The 14,294-nt window shown below is 38.1% G+C and overlaps 1 protein-coding gene across 1 annotated transcript in view; it reads left to right on the top strand.

Annotated features, from left to right (window-relative positions):
• The window catches only part of COL25A1 (collagen type XXV alpha 1 chain), a 446,466-nt gene that overhangs the window by 341,102 nt on the left and 91,070 nt on the right, over nucleotides 1-14,294 (top strand). The window lies entirely within an intron of this gene.

The following is a 14,294-nucleotide window of genomic DNA, read 5'->3' as shown; positions in this document are numbered from 1 at the left end:
TCATTTAAGGGGATTAAAATTACAAAATTATTCTAGTCAATAATGTTAGTAAAAAGTTTGTATACTTGTAAAAACACTATATATACTTTTGAAATGCAGGGAAATTATGGTGCAAAAGATCAAACTAATTTTTAACAATGCATTAAGTAGTCAGAAACTCTTAGAAAATTTTCCATTTTATTTTGATAAATTTTGTAGGAGATACAACTGGATCTTTTTTATAAATATACATGGAATAGGAAAAATTTTGTGTTTAACATTAATTGTGATAGACAAAACACACTCCAGTTTATTCTTGTCAAGGCAAAGTGACATGTATTATTTCTTTCACTAACAAAAAATATCCTTACAGAAGGAACCTATTGGCATAATCTGAATCCAGAAGCAAGCTCTTTCTACTGTTAAGAAAAATTAGGATTTAAATAGACTTGCCAAGCTCTGGTAGTACTCTTTAATTGTACTGTTAATAATGAGGGGGAAAATTAAATAAGAAAACCCCATAACTTACATAGACATCTATGTGTGTGGTTATATCTATTTCTGCAACATACTTACTGGTTGGATAAAGCAGCAGCATCCCACAGGTGAGTCGGCTATTCTATATGTGTTCCCCTGACAGTGCTGACTGGCTTTTCAACCTGGAACCTCTACAGAGAAGAGGAAAGCTATAGGAGGAGCTAACAAAACCAGTCTACCAGCAACCAGGAAGCTGAGCTAGGGACTTTCTTATCTCCGTCAGAGTTCTTGGACTAGCCCTATAAAATCCTATGACCCATCAGCCTGTGTTCAACAGAGAATTTTATTATTATTATTTTTTAACTAGGTTTTATTTTATTTTATTTTATTTTTTAAGATTTTACCCATTTATTCATGAGGGACACACACACACACACACACACACACAGAGAGAGAGAGAGAGAGAGAGAGAGAGAGAGAGGCAGAGACACAGGCAGAGGGAGAAGCAGGCTCCATGCAGGGAGCCCGACGTGGGACTCAATCCCGGGTCTCCAGGATCAGGCTCTGGGCTGAAGGCGGCACTAAACCTCTGAGCCACCTGGGCTGCCCCAAAAGAGAATTTTAAATCTCTGCATTCTGAATTAAATTCTGGAATCATAAGGAGCCCAATATTTACAGACAGAATAGACCTCCTAGTGACCTTTCCCATCTTGTCCATCTTTTCTTCTCCAATAAGGTATTAACAATCATAAAACCTACAGAGTAGCTAACAAAAAGCATGAGTCTGCCACTTACAGGCCACATGGTTTTTGGCAAAGTCCTTGAATTCTCTGGGCCCAGTCTCTTCATATGTAGAAGGAAGACAATATGTTTCTACCAATTAGGGTCAATATGAGGATTGAATGGTAAACAGACATAAATCCCTTATGATAGTGGTGATCTTATAATTAAATTTTTCCCTCCATTTCATTTTAGTGAAATTCTGGAAATTTGATTAATCCATATCTTTTTTTTGTATATTTTTTATTGGAGTTCCATTTGCCAACATATAGCATAACACCCAGTGCTCATCCTGTCAAGTGCCCCCCTCAGTGCCTATCACCCAGACACCTAACCCCCAGCCCAACTCCCTTTCCACCACTCCTTGTTCATTTCCCAGAGTTAGGAGACTCTCATGTTCTGTCACTCTTTCTGATATTTCCTATTTCTTTTCTCTCCTTTCCCCTTTATTCCCTTTACTATTTTTTATATTTCCCGTATGAATGAAACTATATAATATTTGTCCCTCTCCGATTGACTTACTTCACTCAGCATAATACCCTCCAGTTCCATCCACATCGAAGCAAGTGGTGTGTATTTGTCGTTTCTAATGGCTGAGTAATATTCCATTGTATACATAAACCACATCTTCTTTATCCATTCATCTTTCAATGGGCACCGAGGCTCCTTCAACAGTTTGGCTATTGTGGACATTGCTGCTATAAACATTGGGGTGCAGATGTCTCGGTCTTTCACTGCATCTGCATCTTTGGGGTACTGATTAATCTATATCTTAAACAAGATTCTTTGCTTCCAGAATTACTTAATTCCCAGTGAAATTTGATGTCCTTAACCAAGGCTTATGGTATCCGTTAGTCCACAAACCAAACATTCGTACTCCTCAGGAGTGAACAGCCCAGGTCACTGCTCTATTTGCCACTTAATAAAATGCATGTCTGTTTGCTTCGCAAATCCTGGTAAAGAATGAAGATTAACTTTCTATTTAGAAAACTGCAGATCATGGAGGGAAATATAAACATTTGGAAGTATATTCATCCTAAGATGAATTTTAAGGTTATATAGGTCAAGATAATATTTGGAAAGGACAAGATATGGATATGAGAAATGTTTTTAACATTGATGAAGAACAAAGCTGGTACACCTAAGGTTAATATTTTGTTCTTTCTTCTTTGCTTCTTTTCTTTTTTCAACTTTAGGACAATCATGAAAATTTATAGAAACCTTTAACCTGAAGCAAAACAACTTTAAAACTGTCACATACATGTTTATGAAGACTGCATATTCTTTATTTTTGCAAAGGAAATATGCAATTTCCTTAGCAAGGGAAAGGAATGTGGCATTTTCTTATCCTACTCACCAAGTTTAAATTATATTTCAAGGAAACAGACAGTTAATATTTGCAGTTTTATGTCTTGGTATACATCTTTGTGGCATTTTAAAGTGTTTTCTAGAAGACCTAGGGAAGCTAAATAATTTCACGCTTTTATGGAGGTATTAGCAAAATGTAATTTAAGATTGTTTTTCATACTCCATAGAATTTAACCTAAAACTTTGTGGATGAAATTTGTGTTAATAACAGTCATTATCTAACATTTGTCATATTTGCTGTATCATCTTTAGGAAAATAAAGTGCAAAAGCCATAAGTCCTTCACTGAAACAGCAGGTCATATAGACAGTAAAAACAAAGCTGGAAATAGAGTAGTAATTCTGTACTTAAGCACATGAAATGTGTTTTGGATCTCTACAATTTGTTTTTCTAAGAAAAGAACTTAGAGTGACATAATTTTTTAAAGTACCTAAATGTCCTCATACTGCCTTAAGAAAACATTTTCTCTACATTACAATTTCACTTTTCCAAACAAAAATATGTTGCTTAGAAAATATTTTTCAGATAATGATTAAGGAAGAATCAGAAATATATCAAATAACAACTAGAAAATAGAAGGATTTTTCTCTTACAAAAAAGAAAGGAAAATATTTTTTAAGTATTTTGTTTTCCATCCATTCAGATAGACAAGATTGGTGATTGGCTTTGGCCAATAAACTTGGTAGTGATGTATTTTTTTTAATTTTCCTCCAAATATGGGTTACTTTGACTGCTAACCTGAATTTTTCTTATTTTGTAATGGTCTTCCGGTTGTTCAGATTGTATTAGGAGAAAGGACTCACATAAACAGTAACATGCCATTAAACCGCTATCTAGCTCTTTCTGGCATCATAATCTATAAAGGGCTCCTCCTGAGCATCTTCTGTGAAATGCGGAAGGCAGCGTGGTATGGAGGAAAAGGTGTGAACTCTGTAGTCAGACAGAGAATGAGTCAGATCCTAGTTCTCATCTGGGCAAGTTATATAATATTTCGACAGCTCAGGTGTAAAATATAAATACAGACCTTGCAGTATTAACTAGATAATATCTCTAAAGTGAACTTAATGCTATAGATTCTCATTATGTTACTAAGTGTCTGTAGTAATAGTATTCCACTGTAAGAGTTTCGGCAAATGAGCCCTGGGTTTACCCTCACAAAGGGAGCAGAAGGCAGTTGAATCATTATAGGAAGAATATGAATATGTAAAATTACACAGGAAAGTAAAATGTTCCTCTGTCCTCTGACTCCTTCCCCATTCACTCCAGTGCTGTCCTAGAATCGGGATGCTCTGTGCTCTTCTACCTCACGTGCAGCCTTTGAAAGAGCCTTTTCCTGTCTGGGCTTCAAGGAAGTTTCGTTCGTGAAATGAGACCAGGGACTGTACTAATTTATTTCTAAGTTTCTAAGAGAAAAGTCACCAATGTCTTATTTTTGATTCAACCAGCTTCTAGCATTCTCTGTTCCCAATTCTGAAAGCTGTTGTTTTCATGATTTGGATTTATTGCCAGCGCAAAGCAATTAGGGTAGATTTAATACTAAGTCTTACCTAAAAATCTGAAATGTTGTCCTCTTCTTCCCTAGCTAATTATATTGGACACAAAAATTTTGTAATTCTCAAGGATAGATCTTGTTAAATTCAATGTATAATTAACATTTTATGCTCCATTATTCATTATTACTCTCTGTCCTTTTTTTAAGGATTTATTTATTTATTCATGAGAGACACAAACAGAGAGAGAGAGGCAGAGACACAGGCAGAGGGAGAAACAGAGGGAGAAGCAGGCTCCCTGCAGGGAGTCCGATCCTGGAACCCCAGGATCACGACCTGAGCCAAAGGCAGGTGCCCAACCACTGAGCCACCCAGGGGTCCCTATTACTCTCTGTCTCTCTTTTTCACAAACACACCCACATGTATACATGGAGAGATGTGTATCTGAATATTTGTCAATTAAACCCTGCTTCTCAGATATACTGGAAAAGTAGAAGCTTTTAAAAATAAGTTTGTAGTAGAACCATCTTTTAAGCTGAAGAATCCTTTGACAAAATTAGTTGCTATCTATGATTTTTGTATATACATGTGTATCAGAACTTTAAAAATCTCAACTTTTATGAAACGTTATTAGAACCCTATTATTTTTTTATTCTTTTACATTAAGTGGCACCTATAAAAACAAATCATCATAATGACACTTTACTTGAATAACAATCAATGCCCAGTACTATGCAAATACCACTGAAGAGGAGATCTGAGGACAGAGACAGGGTACATTAAAAATCTAATTGGTGCAGTTAACACCCTTGTCTGTTTGTTACTATGAAAATAATAATAAAGGTTTTCAGAATTAAAAATCAATTATTTGTCTAACAAGCTAGAATATTTCTGAGGCCCCAGAGTCTTGGGATTGTTTTCAAAGCAGGTGATAAATATTATAAGATCTTATTCATGTATTTTTCAAGTATTTTCTAGAATTTATTATTTTTAAAACTTCAAAATGTAATATAAATAAAGACTGTAGTTAACATCTCATCTATGACTCTATCCCAGACAGCTATGTGATTTTTAAGGAACATTAAATTTTAATTAATTTATAGTTATGGTATTTAGAGTTCCTTTTCATCTCTTATCCATGGGTCTTACAATTTTTCACTGACATTAATCCTCACAGCATACTTCTAATGGCATTTTTATTGTATGTGTATTTAGAGAGCAGATAAATTGAAGCTCTCAGGCTTCCAAAGGTCAAGCTATTTATTCAAGTCTATTCAGTGGGCTGTTCAATGAATGCAGTGTTTTTTATTCTTGATTCACTTACTGTAACAACTAAGTACACTCTTTTCTTGGTTCTGTCATTAAGCAGTCTGAGTTAAATTCCCAAAGGATTTGAATCTGGTATAGTTCTGTTTGTTTTCTGGGTTGGTTAGCTTAAAATTTTCTTGTAGCAGAATTTATTAAGTGGTCCCATTACCCAATATAGTTGTGACTTTCTTTTTTTTAAAGATTTTTTAAAAAGATTTTATTTATTTTAGACAGAGAAAGAGAGAACGTGTGAGAGAGCACAAGCAGTGGAGAGGGAGAAAGAGGCTGCCCATTGAGCAGGGAGCCGAATGTGGGACTCGATCCCAGGACTCTGGGATTATAACCTGAACCAAAGACAGCTGCTTAACCGATTGAGCCACCCAGGTACTCCTAGTTGTGACTTTCTGGTTTTAGACTTTAAGAAAAGATATCAAGAGTAAATGAAGTGATTGATTTCTGATCCAAGATTAATTAATAGTTCAGGGAAAGTATCTTACAGCAGTGCAATCATTTTGCAGGTTAAAGTTGAGACAAATTACTTTTATTAGCTTTTCTATCTTCTAAAGTTAGTAATTAATGTACATTAGAATTCTCAGAACACATGACGTTTTTCTCTAGTCACTGTAAGAATAGGATATGTTCTTTCTTCCAAAAGAAACACCATCTAATTGAATTTAAAAGAAAAGAAAAGAAACACCATCATTTTCCTATTACAGAACATTTCTTATAGTCTAATCACTGTATCCTTAAGTGTGATTCATACATTCTCAGACATTTTCATATACATGCTTACTCTTTAAGAGACTTTTCACTCAGTTTTACTTGTTAAGTGAGACAAATAATATTTCCATTCTTTATGTAATTAATTTTAACTTCCCTTAGAGAGGCATCAAAAGTTAGTTATAAGAGGTAGTTTAGGGATACCTGGGTGGCTCGGGGGTTGAGTGTCTGCCTTTAGCCCAGGGCATGATCCTGAAGACCCGGGATCGAGTCCCTCATCGGGCTCCCTGCATGGAGCCTGCTTCTCTCTCTACCTGTGTCTCTGCCTCTCTCTCCCTGTGTCTCTCATGAATAAATAAATACAATTAAAAAAAAAAAGAGGTAGTTTAACGTTGGCTTGAAATAAATCAAGTATGGTAAAGCTTCTTTTTTAAACCACTTTCCCCCGACTTCATTTAGCCATGTTACTATAGAATTTGATAATAGCTATCAGGGATCCCCAGGTGGCGCAGCGGTTTGGCGCCTGCCTTTGGCCCGGGGTGCGATCCTGGAGACCTGGGATCGAATCCCACGTCGGGCTCCCGGTGCATGGAGCCTGCTTCTCCCTCTGCCTGTGTCTCTGCCTCTCTCTCTCTCTCTCTCTGTGACTACCATAAATAAATAAAAATTAAAAAAAAAAAAAAGAATTTGATAATAGCTATCATTCTATTCTACTAAAATATCAGGTGGCGGGAGAATAAAAAGTTGAGGGAAAAGGATTCTTGGGGGCAGGGATGTGAGAGAGGCAAGCTACTCACAGGCTGTCCGAAAACAAACAACAAAGCAAATGTGGTTGAATTATGATATCATCGAGTCCACTTATTTTATTTTTTTAAGTCCACTTATTCTAATTGAAAAGACACTATCTTTTATAGGAGGGATCACAAAAATATGATTTACTAGATCTGACTCAATTGCATATGTAATCTGGGAAAGCTTTCTTAAAGAAAACTTTCCATAAATGGGTCCACTGATTCACTTGATTTTTTTCAGTCATTTGTGCAGCCCTTACTACCAAGTGTCAGGCACCATCTGAGCACTGACGTTCAAGCTCTCTCAGTCCTCATGGAATTTCCAGCCTAATTGGGGATGGGGCTTTAAATGAACAGTTAGGCTAAAAGCCTATTACATGACAATTCTGTTAAGAGCTATGGCAGAGAAGCACAGGCAGCCTGGCCTGGTGGACAGAGCCTGGCAATGCTTCTCTAAATGGGTAGGTGACTTTAGGTGTGCCCTAACAGGTGAGCAGCATTTGGCAAGGAGAGAGAAACTACCCCTCTGGTGCAGTACCTTATAGATCAAATTACAGATGATCTTGGTCTTAGAATTTGGTTTCTGAAACACCATATTATCGACCATTATAGGGCTTTTGTATTCATCATGCTCTACCTTCTCTCCAAGCTTAAGACCACTAAAATATTAAATCAGTGCAAGCCACAAAGCCTTTCTTTTATCATTAGCTCTGACCTCTAAATGATACTCTGGATTTTGAAACTTGTATTAAAAAGAAGACTGCAGGGGTGCCTGGGTGGGTCCTTTGGTTAAGTCTCTGGCTTCAGCTCAAATCATGATTCCAGGGTCCTGGGATGGAGCCCCATGTCAGGCTTCCTGCTGAGGGGGGAGCTTGCTTCTCTCTCTGCCTCTGCTGTTCCCCCTGCTTGTTCTCTCTCTGTCTCTGTCTCTGTCTCTGTCTCTCTCTCTCTGTCAAATAAATAAATGAAATCTTAAAAAAAATTTTTTTTAAATAAGTTTATAAGGGTACCTGGGTGGCTCAGCTGGTTAAGTACCCAACTCTTCATTTTGGCTCAGGTCATGATCTCAGGGTTCTGGAATGGTGCCCCACATCCAGCTCTATGCTCAGCACGGAGTCTGCTTGAGATTCTCTCTCTCTCTTTCTATCTCTCTCTCCCTTCTGCCATCCCACTCATGCTTTCTCATAAATAAATAAACCTTCAATGAAATAACTTATTGTGACAATACCAATGTATTAGAATCTACCTACCATTTGATACAAGGCCACATTGCCAATCAGTTAGTAACCATTTTCCAACTGCCGAACAGCTTCAGTGGGATTAATTTATGAGAAATTGAATTTCTTTCAGGATTCTCTGTCTTCTCTGCCCAATGCAGAGAACAGAAGAGTGCAGTATATAATAAATCCTAATTTGTATTCAGCATTTACTATCAGGTACTGTCTTTAGTGTTGTGTGCATATTAGCTTACTCATTCCTCACAGCAATCCTAGGAGGTGGGAACTAGCATCCCTACTCTGTTAATGAGCAAATGGGAGCACAGAAAGGATAAATCTTTTGCCCAGAGTTACCAAGGTGCTTGTGGTGGAGTTCAGCTCAAAACCAGGCAATGTGTTCTCACTGCACATGACTCTGCTTCTACCATAAAGAATGAGGATCTTAAATTCAGAGTATCCCAGCTTTGCTCTTCAGTGTTTATATGACCTTGAGCAAGTTACTTACCTTCTCTAAGCCTTATCAACGGAGGATTAAAATAGTACCTCAAAGTTTAATCAGAAAAAGTAAAGTGATAGATGTAACTTCATTTAAGTATGTTAAATATTTTAAAATAAAACATTAAGTAAGATTAGACTATGTTCCTATCTGTACTAGGGGCATTAATAACTCCATGACTCAGGGGATCCCTGGGTGGCTCAGCAGTTTAGTGCCGCCCTCAGCCCAGGGAGTGATCCTGGACACCCGGGATCAAGTCCCACGTCGGGCTCCCTGCATGGAGCCTGCTTCTCCCTCTGCCTGTGTCTCTGCCTCTCTCTGTCTCTGTCTCTCTCTCTCTCTCTCTCTTCCTCCCTCTCTCTCTCTGTCTCTCTCTCTGTGTCTAATGAATAAATAAAATCTTAAAAAAAACCTCCATGACTCAGAAGCCTCCTGGGTGTAAAAGCAAATGTTAGTAAGAACTATTATTTCATTCTACTACTCTTCACTGATCTTTAGAATTTTTCCAGCTGGACATACCACTTAACATTTCTATTAGTAATTAGGCACATTCTCTTCCCAAGAGAAAAAAATAATTTATCATTCAAACATACATAGATTTATCAATAAGGACTATGCTTTAGGAAAGAAAAAATTAGCTGGGTTTTAAAACTTTAAATAATGGATATACTATTAAAGGTACATTATGTTGCCAGTCCTAGTATACTTAACAGAACCACTTTTAAAAATAAAGGTATTTATTGATCACGGAACTTGAAAGCTAATGCAGGCTTCAACTTTGCTTTGCTCTGGCAACTAAACCTCATCCCTAAGAATCCAGATTCTTTCATCTCTTCACCCTTTCTCCTTGCTGCCCTCATCCTAGCTCCTGCTCTTCCCATGGGAAGCCTAGGGCTTCCTTCTTTCATATCAACATGCAGAGAGTGAGTGAGTGTTTTCCCCCAAACATCCCACAAAACTTTGGAGTTCCTTTGTAAAAGGGAACAGAGAGGTCATGGGCTCCCCCTCCTCCCCTGGCTTGGAAAATGTCTGATTCTGATTAGCTACTGCCACTGCAATTTCTTTTCTAGCAACCCCAGTCACGTGGAAAGTTGCAAGAATCACTAATTCTCTAATTCAGAAGAGATACATGTAACACAAGGGAGCAGAACTGTGTTGTATCTGACTTATCCCAGTCCCTAAGAAAGTCTTCCACTTCACATAACCCACTTTATCCATTTTTATTATTTCTTCCTGAAACATAAGTCTTTGTTCTATATCTTTTTTTCCCCAGAAGCATACACATGGTGAACACACACACACACACACACACACACACACACATAGAAAAGACAGTCTTCTGTGGCATCATGCTCTCTGGATGGTTTTTGCTCATTTGGGCACCTTTCATAAGTTATTTAAAAAGGAAATACTGGATAATGTTTCCCTTAGACTCAGGCAAGCAGTACTTCTCATCTTGCTTCCTCTATCCTTCCTATGGTGTGACCCTCCCCACAGAGTGAGGAGTCCACAGGGCCAAGGAGGCATGCCTTGCTAAACCGCCAAGAGGTTGCTAAACCGCTGCGCCACTGGGGCTGCCCACATTTGTACTTTTTTTAAAAGCACAATGAAGGTTTGGTTACTAGGTTCAGTTTAGTTACAACCTTAATCAGTTTAAGACCCATTTCAGTAAATTATCTGAAATAGAATGCTTTTATTAGGCTCCTGGCTGAAAGCCCTGCCGGTTTTCTACTCATTAGTATTCATATTACTAATATGGACAGAGGGATTCTAATTTTAGGGAGGGGTTTTGCCGATTAGATAAACAAAACAGAGCCCTCTACAGGGTGCCGGATTCTCCAACATATAACCAAACTCAGTCACCCAGGTTTTCTGGTTTCTCTTTTGCCAAGTTACAAAGCCTCTTCTGCCTATTGGCAAGAAGGAAAAGACTTGGAGACTGGGCATGCAAGCAGCAGCCTTTTAGAAACTACTACCTCCCATTACATAAGAGAGTGAAGCTGAATGCCTAGGGTCTTCTAGGAGGGAGAGGAGGAAGAAGAAAGGCAAGATGAAAGCCAGCAAGATGAGGAAAGCTGCCTGTCCTGTGATGTGACATCTTCCCAGGTACACCAGATATTCAATCCTGAGCTCATAAGAGACCCTGGCAGAGTGGAGTTCTGGAGGCAATTGGTGAGGGGAACTGACTGACCCATCTGAATTGGTGTGGGGCAAAACCAAGATGAACCCCAGCAGAGGAGTCCAGTGGAGCAGGTCTCGATTCCCTTCATCTGTGAAATTGGGCCTTGAGCCAAGTCTAATCAGGTGTCTGAGGAATAAGGAATCACCAGGCAACATACTGAGTCTAAAAACAGCAACAAATAGTAATAATATTAATATTATGTTGGGAATTTGAGTTCAGTAAAATTTTCTAAGTACCTATTTAAAGCAATAATAAAACCTAATCTTAATCCTTTTGCGGGGGGGGGGGCGGGGAGCAAGCATTTAATCTACTTGCACACACTTCATAGAGAAGCTGAGTCCCACAGAAGCTTAAGCAATTTGCTCTATGTCACAAGACCAGAGGTGGAAAACCTGAGATTAGGCCAGAGGTTTCCTGAAGTCACTTTCCTCTTTCATGCTCAAATTTAACAGATAACAAACATAATAAAAATGAATAAGGGTTTTTTTTAGATACAAGTTGCTCAAATAGAAGGAACACAAGATGAGGAATGGGAAGACCTGGGCTCTGATCTTACATCTGCTCTTTGCAGGTATTTGCCTCTGGAAAAAATACTCTCTGAATGTGCTTTTTCATCTTTTAAGAATGACTCACTTGGTTCCTTCCAACTAAAATATTTCACTGTTTTGTGAGTGCTTCTGCTTGGGGTGGGGCAGATGTTAGGGTGAGTTCATGAAGGGTCTTGGGGGAACTTCAGAAGACACAATAATTCTTAACCAGCATGGCCTCAGCTTCTGGGGGTGCAGGAAGGAGCCGATGAAAGAATATATTGGAAATACATAGAAGGCGCAGTCTCTGTACCCACACGGAACTGTGGCAGCCTTCAGTGCTTTAGGCATCCACCCTTCCCCTGGGAGAGTCCTGGAGGTGCTCAAGGGCATGAACCCCTTGGAAGCCATGACAGTTCTCATTCAAGTCATCCGGCCCTTCCGGAGACTCCTCCCCACCACGCACCCTGCTGGTCTTGTACCCTGAGCTGTTCCTCTGTTCTGCAGTTCAAATGTTTCAGACTGACCTACCTGAGTTGTAGGTGTCACTGCTAGATTAACATGTCTCCCATCTTTTTCCTGGGTCCCCTTCTCTTTTCTCACCAATGCTGCCTTGTTGTAGCTGAGACAAAGAGGCATCTCTTGCAACCATGCTTATAGATATTCTAGTTTCCCAGAAGAAAAGTCTTGCTATCTTAGTCTCTCACCAAGCCTACCAGAGTTTTACATTTCCATGTGGGCTTTATGTATATGCATCTCCTGTATTCATTCATTTTTCCAACATATATGTACTTAACAATTATTATATGTAAGGTACAGTTTCCAGGAGATGTGGAAAGAGGAGTGAACAAAGTAGACAAAGTTCATATTCTAGGGCAGTGAGAGGGTAGAGGTGGGTCATCAAATAATATACAGGATGCCCAGTTAAACTTGAGTTTTAGATAAATAACCCTTAATTTCTAATATGACTATGTCCAATTCAATCTTTGGGATATATAAAAAATATTTAGGATATATGTAACTTAGAAATTATGTTGTTTATCTGAAATTAAAATTTAAGTGGATATGCTATACTTTTAGTTCTAAAATCTGGCATTCCTGGTAGGGGAGACAGATTTGAAATAAAAAAAGTATGCCTCATGTGGTAACTAGTGCAATAAAGAAAATTCAGTAAGGTAGTGAGCATAGGAAGTGGTGGTGGGGTATCCAGGCAACCCCTGTAGTAAGGTAAGGGGACATTTGAGCTAAGGCTGAAGGCCATGAGAGGTGTGCAAAAAGACAAGTGATTTTTTTCCAAAACATTAATAGCTCTTAAAGGTTGGGGCTAGGACTTTTATTTTATTGTGTCATAAAATGCTGCATTTCTATACATTTCAAAATACGTAGGTCATTTTGTACCTCCTACCTTCGCCCAACCCAGTGTTCATATTCATTTGCCATTAGACAACCAGAGTAGAAAATTAGTAAACTAAAGTAAGCTAGAGAGAATAAATAGGAATGGAGAGCAAAAACCCATTTTCTTGACTCTTCCCCAGAGCTGGATCTAGAACTCCCTCTTGGGTGCCTTGCTGCTTTCAAATAATCTTCCTCTACCAATGTTATTTACCCAATTGCTGCCAAAGCCTCTGTGGCCCCAAGCATTATAAAAGGACACCCACCACCTCCACCATGTCTTCCTGGAGAAGAGGACTAAAGGCCAGTCCTGCTCAGCCTTCAAGACACTGAGATTCTTCTGTGCACTGTCACTGTCAGGAAAAAACACACTCAATGTTTCAGATGGCAGTGACCATTAGTCTTTATTTTATTACGGGGACACACCAACACCCCCTACTCCAGAGGTAGAAGAACAACCTTAAGACCGATGCCATGTTCACAGCATAGAGAATATAGTCAGTGATGTTATAATAACATTGTATGCTACGTACACTCATGGTGAGCATACCATAACTTATAGAGAAGCTGCATCTGAATCACTAAGCTAGCTGTACATCTGAAACTCATGTGACATTGTATGTCAATTATACTCAAATAAAATATTAAAAAATAAAATAAATTAAAAGATAAAATTAAATTAAAAAATAAATAAACCTAAGGAAGAGTTGAAAATTCCAGAAAAAAAATTAAAAAGACTGATATCATGTTCTGCTCACTATTACTCTTTCCATCCACTGCTGGTCCACGTTCCTTGTAGCTATTTTCCTCTTCTGTGTGGATGAGTTCTTTTTGAGATGCAGTACTTAAAAGAAACAAAATCTGATTTGACAAGTGAATGTAAAACTATATTATGCTGAAAATTTTAAGCTACAACTCCTTGTAAATTCCCATCGCCAGAATAGAAAACAATTGCCCTCAGGCAGCAATATTACCACTAAATGACCTATTTCCTGTTAGCACTCAGTTTCATAAGACAACTACCTTCCTTCCTATCTTTCAGTATTCTTTCAAGTTGCCCCTGATTAGCATACCTGAGATAATTGTAAAAGTCCTGAGGGATGTCTTACATTAGAGCTCTAAAGAGCATTTGGTTTGAGAAAGAGAGAAGGGAAGGAACAAAGAAAGAAACAAAGTAGCAAGCTGGCTTTCCTAAAGGTCAGTACAACTTATTTAAACACACACATCATCATATTTGAGTAATACACAGGGAATACTTTAGAATTTAAAGTATAAGAGAGAGAACCCTATCATCTACCTGTAAAGATGTTAGCTGCTGTTTTTTCATTATTACTATCTTTGGAATATCCTTCAGTACTTGTGAAATGCATTCGGAAATAGATGAACAGTTTCTCTAACAAATAGGAGACTCTCTACACACACATGAAACCTAATTGTCATTTTTTTGTCTCTGCTTTTCTGATTTTTCTGCATATGTATATTTTTATTACATTATGTAGCAATGTCATTGTAACTTTATTTGAAGGGGACTCATAATATTTTATGCTCATATACCAGAAAATATTAAT

Source organism: Canis lupus, chromosome 33 (assembly GCF_048164855.1).
Source record: "Canis lupus baileyi chromosome 33, mCanLup2.hap1, whole genome shotgun sequence".
Lineage (NCBI taxonomy): Eukaryota > Metazoa > Chordata > Mammalia > Carnivora > Canidae > Canis > Canis lupus.
This window is presented reverse-complemented; position numbering and strand designations above follow the sequence as displayed.